This window comes from Esox lucius, chromosome 18 (genome assembly GCF_011004845.1).
Source record: "Esox lucius isolate fEsoLuc1 chromosome 18, fEsoLuc1.pri, whole genome shotgun sequence".
NCBI classification, from domain to species: domain Eukaryota; kingdom Metazoa; phylum Chordata; class Actinopteri; order Esociformes; family Esocidae; genus Esox; species Esox lucius.
The window spans coordinates 25476979-25491676 of NC_047586.1; positions in this window are offsets into that span (position 1 = coordinate 25476979).

Sequence of the window (14698 nt, forward strand, 5' to 3'; positions counted from 1 at the left end):
GGGGGCTGGAGACAGAAGTTCTCTTTGTGCTGTATAGGGGGCAGTTTCATTTGTATGTTAATTGTCGGGTTCAAATCCTGTCTCTCTATCTGAGCCAGGTGTAAAGTCTGAGTGAGTGTGGCTGAGTGTAATGTATGGAGTTGAGAATAATAGCTGCATTATTTATCATCCTATGGTATGTATGTAATATAGTAGAATGTTATGAACTAACACTGATTCGTAGGAGTGAACTACTAGCTATGTAGAAGTTGGACAGAAGAACACTAAGTGTTGCTTACCTGAGATGCCTTCATCACACAGTCTTTCTTATGTGTTCACTATGACTTTGTTTGTGTGGGAAAGAAAGGCTGAACAGTATTAGTTGTAGTCAAACTGACACTCAAAAAACTTCTGCCCAAAGGGGTCACGTGATGACACCGAGTAAGATGGCTGCTTAGGTTGAGGGCTGCAGCGCCACAAGTTTACATTTTGTGTGAATATATAGGCATTCGCAGTTTATTGCATCGGTTTTTGTTCCACAAGTTGCCTATAATAAGCGCCAATCACTATCGATATGCCTAACCCCCGGAAAACCGAAAATTTGTCTAAACAGCAGCAAAATGCTAGGGCTACTGCTGGCTCAAAAGCTGCTCACGCCTCTCCTGTATCACCAGCACATGAAGATACGGATGAGTCCATCTCCACTGCTAAAATACACGAGCTTCTTCAGAAACTATCAGATGATCAAGCCAAACACTTTGCAGACATCCGCAAGGACGTCTCAGAAACGAGGAGAGCTGTTGAGGCGATTGAGGGTAAGCTAGCCGACATGTTAACCAGGATAACTAGCGCGGAGGTTCGCCTCGAAATGCTAGAGGAGGTGGAGAGGCAGCGCTGCGTCTCCCCCCCGGTTTCGGCTTTGGAGGTTGAAAAATTGAACGCCAAACTGACTGAGTACGAGGATCGGGAAAGGCAAGTTAATCTACGCATTTATGGGTTCCCGGAACGTGTTGAGGATAAAGATGCCATATCGTTTCTGAGGGTCATTCTCCCTGAAATCCTCCAGGCTGATTTCGAAGGGGGCTTAGATTTGGAGCGTGCTCATAGGTCGCTACTACCAGCTAAGCCCGGAGCTCCTCCAAGGCCATTCATCGTGCAGTTCCTGAGGTTTCAACAGAAGGAACGGGTGAGACAACTTGCTAGAGAAATTGGGGACGTCCGTTGGCAGAACCATAAAATAAGCTTCTATCAAGACTTCTCTAAGGACACACAGGAGCGTCGTCACTCAGCCAAGATCCCGTTTGGTATCGGCTATCCGGCAGTGCTTTCATTTACAACGCCAGGTGGGATAAAGCATCGCTTTGAAGATCCTAAGAAGGCCTTGATATGCATTAAAAACATGTGATTGTCTCAGTCCAGTTAAGGGTATACTACATTGTTATATGGCAGATGTTTTATTGAAGATGTTCACACTGCTGTTGTTTTGCTTTTTGATAATTGGTGGTGCCGCTGCCACACTTGAGCGCCCAGAACTCTTAGTTCGTTGAGTTAGTTATCCAGCGGTGGATTTATCAGGAAGGCTTGACAGTTCTTTGCATCCTCACCTTCCTTTTTCTTCTTTGGTGTTTTTGATGGGGTTATATTTTTTTATTTTTTTATATGGATCCAGACTTCTCTTACTGCTGTGGGGACAACTCAATTTTTCTCTTTTTCTTTTTTTTTTCTTACAAACCTTTCTAGCATATGACAGCTCTTAATCTTATTTCAGTCAACGCCAGAGGTCTTAACGTTCCGCACAAAAGGACCAGAATTTCTCCACAAGAAAAATATAGATTTTGCTATGATACAGGAGTCACATTTATTGTGCAAAGATGTGGGTCGATTAGCCAATACGTTTTATCACCCTATTGCAACTTCATCTGCAGCTACAAAATGTAAATGGGTAATGGTTTTGTGTAAACGCAAACAAAAATTTGATCTGGTTGACTCTTGGGCGGATGATGCAGGTCGTATAGCCATTGCAAAGATTTGCATGGATGGGAAAAACATTGCGCTTATTTCTGCCCCTAATGCATTTGATCGCACTTTTTTTCATCTATTAACTAAATCTCTGCTTGATCTCACAGGGTTTCATTTAGTTCTTGGGGCAGATTTCAATGCGGTGTGGGACAGCAGCATGGACAGAACAGGTGGCGGCGAGACTAGGGACCAACATCTTGCATCTGAGGCTTTGCGCCACTGGGCATCTGATACAGGCATGGTCGAAATTTGGCGTTTGTTAAACCCTTCTTTAAAAGACTTCTCATTTTACTCAGCGAGACATAAATCCTTCTCGAGGCTAGATTTTATCTTTGCCTCCAAAGATTTATTTCGAAATATTCAAAATGTGCATTACATTCCGGTTACCTGGTCTGATCACAAGCCCATATATTGTTCGGTCTCTGTTCGCCCATCTTCCACTAAAGCCCCCAGGTGGCGTTTTAATGCTTCTTTACTGCGAGATGAAATATTCAAAACTCAGTTTGAAACTAATTTTAGTGAATTTTTGGAATTTAATGTCGGCTCTGTTCTTGATTCAAGGATACTTTGGGAGGCGGTAAAAGGCTTTATAAGGAGTAACACCACTTAATATGCGTCAACTCGAAACAAAGCGCGTGCAGCAAAATTGGAAGCTTTAGAATTAAAACATGTGACCCTTGATGCTTCCGTGCAACATAATTTTAACGATTACACAGCTCTACAGAAGGAACTTATTAAATTAACTCTCTTCTGAAGCGCCGTTCAGAATTCCTCATGCATAAAACAAGACAAACTTATTATTTTAACTCCTCAAAATCCAGTCGTTTACTAGCAATGAAACTCCGGACGGATGAGCATTTTGCTGATATTTTTTAATTAAAGACAAAGACAGTAGTATACAATGTGACCCAAAGAAAGTAAATGCTTCCTTTGCCTCCTTTTATCAGGAGTTATATAATTCAGAAGGTAAACTAGTACTGATGACTCCATAAAGCTAGATCGCCCTGTCATATTGCAGGAGTGCGAGGCAGCTGCTAGGGACATGCGTAAGGGTAGATCACCAGGGCCTGACGGAATTCCACACAAATTTTATCTTACCTTTTGGCCCCTGATCGGTCCGCTATTATTGGATATGATCCTTTACTCAATTAGAGTAGGATCATTTTCTAGGGATGTTAATTCTGCATTAATTCCACTGCTTCTTAAAAAAGGAAAGGATCCAGTTGAGTGCTCCAGCTACAGGCCTCTTTCGCTTTTAAATGCAGATTTAAAGATTTGCGCAAAATTACTGGCCTGACGGCTTCAAGGTCACATGACAGAACTGATTCATAGTGACCAGACAGGGTTTATTAAGTCTAGACTTGCTACAGATAATGTTAGAAGACTTTTACACGTTATAGATGGTGCTCAAGGCTTAAGTTCCCCTGCTGCTGTCCTTTCTCTAGATGCAATGAAGGCCTTTGACCGCATGGAATGACCATTTCTGTGGTCAGTATTAGAATTCATGGGGGTCGGTTTGCCATTTATTAATATGATTAAGGTCCTGTATAAAAACCCAACAGCTGTGGTACTTACGGGCAAAATTTGTTCGTCTCCCTTTGCTGTCTCTAGAGGATCGAGATAACGCTGCCCTTTTAGCCCTCTGTTATTCGCCCTTTCTCTTGAACCACTGGCACAAGCTATCCGCGGCTCACCCACAATCTCTCCAATTTCCATTAGAGGAACACATCATCATGTCTCACTGTATGCTGAGGATGTTTTATTGTATATAAACAACCCAGTGCAATGTATCCCACATGTTTTGTCAACCTTTGATATTTATGGTAAGCTTTCTGGTTTCAAAATAAACTGGCATAAATCAGCTTTGCTACCTTTAAATCAGGCAATATGTAATGTTCCCATCCCTGCATCTTCACTCATCTGGGGATAGATATCTCTTCCTCCATACAGACAATTATTTATTTTTTTAATCGTAAAACACAACAAAGTTGTGACGGATCTGGACAGGTGGTCTAACCTCCCAAATTCGCTTCGTGGCAGGGTAGCCATAATTAAGATTAATATTCTGTCCAGAGTCAATTTTGTCAGCTCGATGCTCCCCCTTTCCCCACCCCCTAATTATTGGAGCAAATTACAGTCAGCAATAACTACGTTTCTGTGGCATGGCAAACGACCTCGCATTAAGCTCACCACCATGCAGCGAGAAAGGCAGGCCGGTGGCTTGTCTCTCCCAAATTTTAAGTTCTATGAGTGGGCTTTTATACTTAGACCTCTCCTAACTTGGTTTCAATCTGATGCTCATGTGTCTTGGTGAACTTTGGAGGAACGGATGATAGCTCCATACTCTTTTACTTACATTCTGCATGCTAAAATCTCACCCCATCACTGCCGTTTAAGATTTGGACCCTATTATTTCATATTTGTTATTGGTATGGAGGAGGTGGGAGAAATTGGCTGGTTGCTCTTCTGTTTGGGACCCATTTCTTCCAATATTTAACAATGAGAGATTGTTGATTGGCGGTCGTCCTATTCGATTTCCTGATTGGGGAAAAAAAAAACATATGTACACTTGGTGATATTTATGGGGAGGGGGGGTTACTCACTTTCCAAAACATTTGTATTAAGCATGGTATACCACGTACATCCTTTTTCTTTTATTTGCAGTTGAGATCGGCTTTAAGAAGCAATGGTGCCCCTTTACAGGCCCCTCTCACACCACATCCACTTCGAAAATGTTTCACTCTGTTGGGAGTACAAGGGGTTTTGTGTCGAAACTTTACGGGTTCTTGCTGCAGTATGCTTATAGACCTCTGGCGTTGGACACTGTGTGGAGGAGAGATGTTCCAGATTTGGCACCCACGTTTGATTGGGATGAAGTGTGGATTAGTTTGGGTTTAGCGTCCAGGAACCCCGATCATCAGCAGATACATTACAATTATGTACATAGGGTTTATTTAACTCCTAGGAAGCTTCATTTGATGAAGGTTATCGGCGATCCTATGTGTACTTTTTTTCCTTCCAAAGTGATTGGCAGTTACTTTCACATGTTTTGGGAATGTACTCCAGTGGCCGACTTTTGGAAGATGATTGCCTTTAACCTCTCTAGGTTGTTTAATATTAGACTGCCCTGCACACCTGCTACACTCATTTTGAACGATTTGTCAAGGTTGGGTTTGTCACTGGATAAGAGAAGAGCATTGCTCGCTGGTCTTACCGCTGCAAAAAAACGAATTGCCACACGCTGGAAACCTCCACATTCACTTTCTTTTCGAGCTTGGGTTTTAACATATTTAGATATTGTTTACTTGGAGTTGTCTACAGCTAGAGTCCACGGTGCAAAAGAGTCAGCAATAGAGGCTTGGAATTCACTACTAACTACTCTTCGTGGGCTTCAGATTTAATCTGGATCTGAGATTTTGAGATCTGGATCCAGGGGGTGGGTGGGTTATGCCTGGGTTTTTCTTTTTTTGAAATTATTTTTCTTTTTCTCTTGCTTCGTTATATATGCTCATGTATAGGCATGTATGTGAATATGTATGTGTGTGTGTATATATATATATATATATATATATATATATATATATATATATATATATATATATATATATATATATATATATATTTGTTTATATTCTGTTTTTGTGGCATGTATATACCTGTATATATTGTCTTTCTAAAACAACAAATAAATAAAAATGTGCTAAAAAAATAAATGTCTGCCCGATGGAGAAGATTGATCCACACCTCACACTAATGTCCGCCCACAGCTGTGGGGTCAAAGGTTTAAATGAAAACATTGTGTTTCAGTCAAAAAAAAAGAAGCGCTGCAAGCAGAGAGGCAGTCTATCCAAAATGGAACGTGGTTGATAGCAAAATTAAATTTGAGTTTTGTTTTCAATTACGTATTTTGTTCTCGCAATAAAATGCATAAGGTTTTGCGCTCTATTACAAAATATTTGATTGCAAACATATTTTTTGCTTTAAAGCCTCGCTTTTGCTTTCAGTACAATTATTTTTGATTAAAAAATAAAAAAGCTTTGCTCTCAACAAAAAGGCACAAATGCACCACCATAAATGGGACAGTACTTTGGGCTATGGAGAATGTCCGTCTCTTTCTATATGATCACCATCCCTTCTTTAATAGCCAGCTCAGGACTTGGATTAGTCAAGCAGGGGAGAAATGTGTGGTATTTTTCCATCCAATCCTTTGAAAAAACATTTAGAAGTAGGATTTCTTCAGTATAATGTAAAATGGAGGTAGACACATCTTGGTGTGGTCTAGTTTCCTCTAGGTATATTTGGAATCTGCAACAACTTGTAAAAAAGAGCGTGATTCAATCAAGATACAGTTACTGACTTCTTGAGGGGGAAAAGGGAAATATGCCATAAAGCTTTACCCCTCCCCACCTCTGTATAAGGCTGTTAACTCCATTCCTCTCTCTTTTTCTCTTTCTTCCCATCTGTGTCCTTTCTCTCCCTTTACCGGCCTCTCAATCTGTATCTCAGTCTCTTTTTCGCTGAGTTGAAACTCAAAGGCATTTAAAGAGAGACAGCATCTGTGCAGGATGTGAGTTTATTCAAGAGAGAAGAAAATGTGTTGGTCTCAACACAGGGACCACCCAGCTCATCCTTACAAAATATTCAGTAGAAACTGAAATACAGACACTATACGAAAAAGTCATGTAAATAAAACCTGTATTACATATTTTGTTATTATGAAAAAAAGTATCAGGGAAGTCTCCTCAATCTGGTACTAATATAATGACATACTGTCACTGCATTAGATCATCCAGATCTAAAGTAAACCCTGTAATGGAAGGATTGTGTTATGTTTACGGCTTAAAAGTGGGACTTACAGGCTATGCTATTGTGTGTGCACATGCTATTTTGCTGTCTCTTGTTCTCTTACAATACAATTATATTTTATTTAAAGAGCTTTATTGAAATGGAAAACATTTGTTTGCAAATCAAGTGGCAATGTCAACAAATGTTTACATGCACTACCATTCAAAAGTTTGTTGTCACTTGTCCTTGTTTTCGAAAAGGAAAGTAAATTTTTAGTCCATTAATATTACATAAATGCATCAGAAGTAAATTGTAGACATTCTTATTGTTGTAAATGACTATTGTAGCGGGAAATGGCAGATTTCTTTCTAGAATATCTACATAGGCATACAGAGGCCCATTATTAGCAACAATCACTCCTGTCTTCCAATGGCACATTGTGTTTGCTAATCCAAGTTAATAAAAAGGTTAATCCATCATTAGAAAACACTTCTGCAATTATGTTAGCACAGCTAAAAACTGTTGTGCTGATTAAAGCAGCAGTAAAACTGGCCTTCTTTAGAATAGTTGAGTATCTGGAGCATCAGCAATTGTGGGTTCGTTTACAGGTTAAAAATGGCCAGAAACAAATAAGTTTGAGAAACAGACGCCTCACAGGTCGTCAAATGGCAGCTTCATTAAATAGTACCCACAAAACAAAATTCTCTACATCAACAGTGAAGAGGCTGGCCTTCTAGGCAGAGTTGCAAAGAAAAAGACAAATCTGAGACTGAGCAATATTTTTTTTTTAAATGGCCAAAAGAACACAGACACTGTACAGAGGAAGATTGGGGACAAAAGTGATGGACAAACTAATCTACCTCAAATCTAAGTTTGAGATGTTCAGGTCACAAAGAAAACATTTGTAAGACACAGACCAAATTAAAAGATGCAGGAGGAATGCTTGATGCCATCTATTAAACATTGTGGAGGCAATGTAATGGTCTGGGGGTGCTTTGGGGGTGATAAAGTGGGAGATTTGTTCAGGGTAAAAGGGATCTTGAAGAAGGAAGGCTATCACTCCACTTTGCTATGCCATGCCATTCCCTGTGGATGACGCTTGATTGGAGCCAGTTACCTCTTACAACAGGACAATGATCCACAGCTCAGCTCCAAACTATGCAAAAATTATATAGGAAAGAAGCAGTCCGCTGGTATTCTGTCTATAATGGAGTGGCCAGCACAGCTATCAGATCTCAGCCCTATTGAGTGGTTGTGGGAACAGCTTGACCATATGGTACCTAAGAAGTGCCCATCAATCCAATCCTACTTGTGGGAGGTACTTTAGGAAGCATGAGGTGAAATTCTCTTAGATTAGATTACCGCAACAAATTGACAACTAGAATGCTGAAAGGCTGTAATTGCTGAAAATGGAGGAATTCTTTGACGAAAGCGAAGTTTGTAGGACATAAATATTATTTCAATAAAAAATCGATCCTTGACTATATTTTCCATGGATCAGACTTGTTTGTCTAGCACATCCTACAGATGTTTTGAGATCTGGGGAATTTGGTGGCCAAGTCAACACCTTGAACTTGTTGTTGTGTCCCTCAAGCACATTATCCTACTGAAAGAGGCAGGGAATATCATTGCCATGAAAGGGTGCACATGGTCTGCAACAATGTTCAGGTAGATGGTACGTGTCAAAGTAACATCCACATGAATGGCAGGACCCAAGGTTTCCCGGCAAAACATTGCTGAAAGCTTCACACTTCCTCTGCTGGCTTGCGTCCTTCCCATAGTGCATCCTGGTGCCATGTGTTCTCCAGGTAAGCAACCCTTGTCAAAGTCGCTCAGATCCTTACGCTTGCCTGTTGTTCCCTCTTCTAACACATAAACTTTGAGGACAGAATGTTCCCTTGCTGCTTAATATATCCGACCCACTGACAGGTGCCATGTTAACAAGATTAACAGTGTTATTCACTTCACCTTTCAGTGGTCAAATTGTTATGGCTGATCAGTGTATACATCCAATTCAAACTCATTTCATCTATGTTTTCATGGAAAACAAGGACATTTCTAGGTGACCCCAACTTTTGAACAGTGGTGTGTGTTATTTCATAGTTTTGATGTCTTCACTATTCTGCAATGTAATTTTGAATGTTAGCTACGTTCAGTGTTTACAAACAACATTGTAAATAGTCAATATGTCTTTTTTTACATTATATGTACTCATAACTACATGCACACTAAGCGTGTTTCACTTCATTCAAAATAATGAAGTAATAAAAAGATAAAATGTGTTTACATATTGGTTGCGCTCCAATGGCATCTCACAGCAAGACTGACCTGTTTTACAATGTTCTCTCTCTTCTCTCTTTCATTTCAAAATGTTCTCTCTCGCTTGTTTGCTCGGTCTCTATCTGTCTCAGATACACACTGTCAAACAGACACTTCACCCCAAAATAAAACTCCGCTCTTGGTGTGGGTCCTTAGTTTTGGCTGAAGAATTTCCTCTTCAGATGGTTGAGACCATGCATATGTATTTGTTTCATCATATAATTTTTTGTCTCAAAAAGTTAGTACAATGAGCACACACCTGCCTATTCTGTGTAATATAGTATGTCCAGGCTATGACTTGAATTTGGCTGACAGTTGTATTTGACATCTAAAAAAAAGTTTGTAAAATGTAGTAATGGAAGGTGGTGGGACTGAGTGAGAATATAGTGGTTTGGAAAATTTGCACTGAGCTTGGTTGAGAGAAAGAATAACATACCAAACCAAAAAATGTTCATGTGGTTTTGGTAATAATCTTGCTGGAATGTAACACAGGCACTATTTACAGTGTCACCTTTTAGGGTTGTTAGATGAGGGAATATTTAACCTGTTTGCGAACAGTATGCCTGTATGCCGACACTGCATACATACACTGCACCCCTCTGCTTGTTATCCACTGGATATGGGCACAGCACGTTTTCGCTGCACCAATCAGCTCAGCTAAAAGACACCCCAGATGGGACACAAAACCACAATCCCTGGCTTAGGAGACCAGTGCCTTATGTGTCAGGCCACTAGGGCTGCAGGCTGTGCATTGCGGATAATAATTTGGACAGATGGAGAAGCAAGAAAGTATCAATGCCTTAGTATCAATGCCTATATGACTCTGGTTTATGGGTTTAACACGCTTCCCCTGCCCACTGCTTCATACCCACAGACCACATAGCCCAATTAGTATACATTGCCAATAACAGAATGTAATTAAACTGCTAAATGAGTTAGATGTGTAAACAAATTAGCCTGAAAGTAATCCTAAATAACAGAGGATGGTTTCGACCCACCAGCTTCTGGGATATTGGCCCAGCACACTTACACCGCAGTAATCTGTTTCAGACCCAATGTCAAAATTTGGAAACATTGGCCATTACAGAATCGGTTTACAGGGCTAAACAACTTAGATATTCAAATTGCGTAGCTAAAGGGAAACCCAAAAATGCATCAAAAGGGGAAACCAATTAGAGAGAGCCAACTTTAAACAAAGTGATACGCGTTATCAATTAGACAAATAGGTTAGATAATGATGTTGTGTAGCTAAAGGGAAATCCATATAGCAGAAGACAGTTTCAATACACTGACTTTCGGTTTATGGGGTCAGCGAGCTTTCGCTGTTGACAGATGGGGCTCAAACCCAGAATACCTGCCGAACGAGGCCATTGCTTTATCCATTAGGCAACTGAGGCCACGCACAAAACATGCGATAGGGTCAGCAATACTGAATTTAAGAGACAATTGCGGAAAAACAGCCATTGAGATGTGGAAGATGGAACATTTTCGTGATTTATACATATACAAACTTCTCAGAGTCTGGTATAACAGCTGATTATTTCAAGCATAATTACGTAGAACCACGGGAACAACCTTTACAACATTGACAGATAATCATTACAGAGACTAGCAGAGTAATGTCATGACAGATTGTTCTGATTAGGCATTTCAAGTTTCAAGCTTTTATCCTCTTCCAACAGTACAGATGACGGAATTAGCATTTGCAGAATGTACATACAAGGCATATTAGCCACTACGGTGTAGTTAAAAAATGCAAGGTTACACAAATAGCTCCAGGAGACAGAAAATCATAGAATGTCGGTTGCCCAGACAGCCTGGTCAAAGGCTGAGATATAACAATCTGGACAGTTACTATATGGGGACTCAAGTTGACTATGCACTCCCCAATAAGGAATAGAGCCCTGTAGGATGTAAGTAATAATAACCCCCTGCTATTCAAGAGCTTCCTCCTAGAGAACAGTTTCTTATGGCGGTTTTATGGCACAGGCATAGGCCTGTTTCTTTTACTGCTAAAAGGAGCCAAGGCCCTGCTCAGCCGACATTCCATTCATCACTTGAACACCTGAACACAAGACACTGGCCTTATAAGTTGGATCAGAGAGAGTGACTAGCTTGTCAGTATACGTGTTATTAATCAAACATAGTACAAATCCCTTCTAAAAAGATAATTAATAAATAAGAATGATAATATATACATTTTCTACAGAGACAACATGACAGAATCTCAGAAACAAGGTATTTTGGGTCATCATTTGGACAAACAATTTAGATAGTGTGTAGGTAAAGGGACTCCCAAATAGCAGAGGATGGTTTCGCTCGACCTCTGAGTTATAGGCCCAGCATGCTTCCGCTGCGCCACTCTGCTGACATACACCCACAATGGGACTTAAACCCACAATCCCTGGCTTAGGAGGCCAGCACCTTATTGGTTAGGCCACTGGAGCCACATGTTGTGCATTTGATACAACATGACAGAAACACCTAAAAAGACAGCGGATGGTGTCCTGGGGGATCATCTCCCAGATCCAGATGAAGCCATTAATCAGCTCCTGGACAATCAATCAAATGTATTCATAAAGCCCTTTTTACATCAGCAGTTGTCACAAAGTGGTTTTACAAAACACCCAGCCTGAAACCCCAAGGAGCTAGCAACAACAGTGTTGAAGCGCAGTGGCCAGGAAAAACTCCCTAAGAGGGGCCGAAATTTTGGAAGAAATTTAGGGGGCAAAAACAGGGCACCCAATTGGGCGATGCGCCTGGTTCTGAGAACGCAGAGAGAGAACTCCCAGTCAGGGTATGGGAAAGAAGAAACTTTGCTAACTCCACATTTGATAAACCACATACTACCTTGATTGGGGACGATATAACCAAGCATATCAGAATGGTAAAGACTGAAAACCTAACCATGGCTGACATATAGGTCAGAGAGCAAACAAACATTTTGCCATTTATTCTTTCTACACATCCAAGCAACATGCAGATGATATCCACACTGGGTCTTTTGACATTCTACGAAAGAAAACTATTCTACGAAGTGTCACGGTCCGTCCCCCGTGATTGAGAGTGTGTGTGGATATCCGTTCCTTTCTATTTCTGTGTCTCTGTTTTGATCGTCCTGGCAACCTGTTAGGGGGCGTGGCATCAACTCCGGGGTAATGCCGGTGCCAGCTGTTTCCCCTTGGTCATCACACACCTGTTCCCTATTCCACCACTTACCGGCAGCACTTAAGTGGAGCTCTGACGTCTTGTCCCTGCCGGATCGTTGGTCGTACTTTGTATGTCGTGCTCATCCAGCCTAAACTGAAGATTTGCTTAGTCTCACTTACCTGCTCGTTATATGCTTTGTTTCACCCAGTTCTCCGCTCCGTCACAGGATTACCTGGATTCTGCCTCCAGGACCAGATCAACTACCACGCCCTAACCTGCATTCACCTTCCTGTCTACCTGGACACCTGCAACTGTCTGCACACCATTCTCCTTGCCAGCACTCCATCCATACCCACCTCCTACACCTTTCCGTTTGTCGATTAAATCTCCCTTCACTGTCACTATGTGTCCTTGTCTGGTTTAGGGTTCCACCCAGGCCCTGACACTGATTTTTCTATGCAATGGAGAAAATAAACAACTTTCAACAACATGTTTTCATCTAAATGCCCATTACAACCTTGGAGAAAAGAAGTGAATCTTTTAGCAGACTCCTTGGGCTGAATATGTGGCTGACATCGGCATGCCTCAATCACGGGATTAGGTGTATTGACAATTTCAATATCTTTTGGAACTGTAAAGACCGCTTTAGACCTGATGGGGTTCATCCAAACATCATGGGATGCCAGCTGCCTGGTGCCAACATACGTTGCGCTCTTGGAATGCCATTTTCAAACAAGATAAGCATGAAGGACAGTACTCATAGGCAGAGTATCCACCCCCCCTCACCTGTCCCTCTGACTAAAATCACCCAATGCTTCCAGAAGTTGTCCTTGTCCCAAAAGGGGCACAACAACTCCCATTCCCCCTCCACCACACTCACCCTCTCCACCTCCATCATTCTTAGTAGATGACAATATAATATCCTCCAACCTAGATTTGTGGCTAACAGAAGATTGTAGTGCTACTGTTCTCAATGAGACAGCACCCGAAAAATGTGGTTATATGAATACGTGTCGAAATGGTAGTAAAGGAGGAGGAGTAGCTGCCATATTCAATGATACATTCCATTGCAAAGAAAATACACTTTATACATTTTATTTCTTTTGAATACCTCTGTTTTACATTGAAGGGTACCCCCAAAAATTCTGCAATTTTTATTGATGATTTTGCTGAACTACTTTCTGTTATATCAGTTGATTATAACTTGTTTATTATTACAGGGGATTAACATCCATATAGATAATAATATGGACAACAATGCCAAATAACGTTTTGCACTACTTCACACTTTTGATCTCACTCAACATGTGAAAGAGCGTACACACATTCTAGATCTCTAAAGGTCTCAACATTTCCTCTGTCATGATTAAAGACTTGGCCTTGTTTGATAATTTGTGACAGAATTGGGGAAATATGTACTATCGCAAAATAAATACATAAAATAAACATAAACACAAACACAAGGCAATGCAAACATAATAGCTAGGCATAATCACACACACCTGGGTGAATGACCGGTCAGTCAGGTAGCTTATCAAACTGACTTGCTCGCTTTTGTGAAAACAATGCAAACATAATATATACATGTACAGTATACATGTAGGAATGTTTTGTGGCAGACGGAAAATACATACGAAGTCCTTTGCTGTTTGCGTTTGGTCTGTTTACGTTGTTTACTATGCTGTGTGTTTTAGCTACAGTTCACACTCAAAGTGTTCAATACTCCAAGAATCTGTTGATCTTTCATTGTCTCTGTCATGGATGCCATGGTTGCCTTTTGTCTGTAAATGGTAGCCGTGGACAGTTGTTTTATACAAGACGAACCAGCGTTTTCTTTTCGGCCATTGCTGCATTTGCAATCAAATGCCAGAATTTTGACAATGTCCTTCGTATACACTGCTTGCACAGGACATTCCACTGATTCCATCACATGGTCAACTTCATCTGTGACAATAAAACTGTACATCTCAGTTCCTTCATCATCACTTTCATCAGAAGAATTTGCAATGCCTCATTCTGTTTTGAACAGTATCCAAGTCTGGTATTTCCTCATCGTTGTCTGATTCATCTTCCAAGTCAGAGAGGGTCATGGCATCATTGTCCTCCAGAAAGTATTCTCTCACTTGTTCCCACTCAAATTTGTTGACAGCACCAGCTAAATTCAGGGCAGTGATATGGTTGAGAATTCTAGCAATGCAGTCGCGCTTGTTCCTGTTTGACATTCCCGGGATCAGAATGAAACACTGATCACCCTGAATGTTCCAGTAAACTCTGTTTCTGTTAAGAAAAGGTACATTAATGAGTACCATTGCTCAATTTATGGAAGCCATAGCTATCTCTCCAACACTAAGGGCTGAGTCAGTTGATGTACTCGTGGATAATTTTACCGTGTTGCACCAGAAAAGGTGAAGGAAACTATGAGCAAACAGAAAACACACCATGGAGA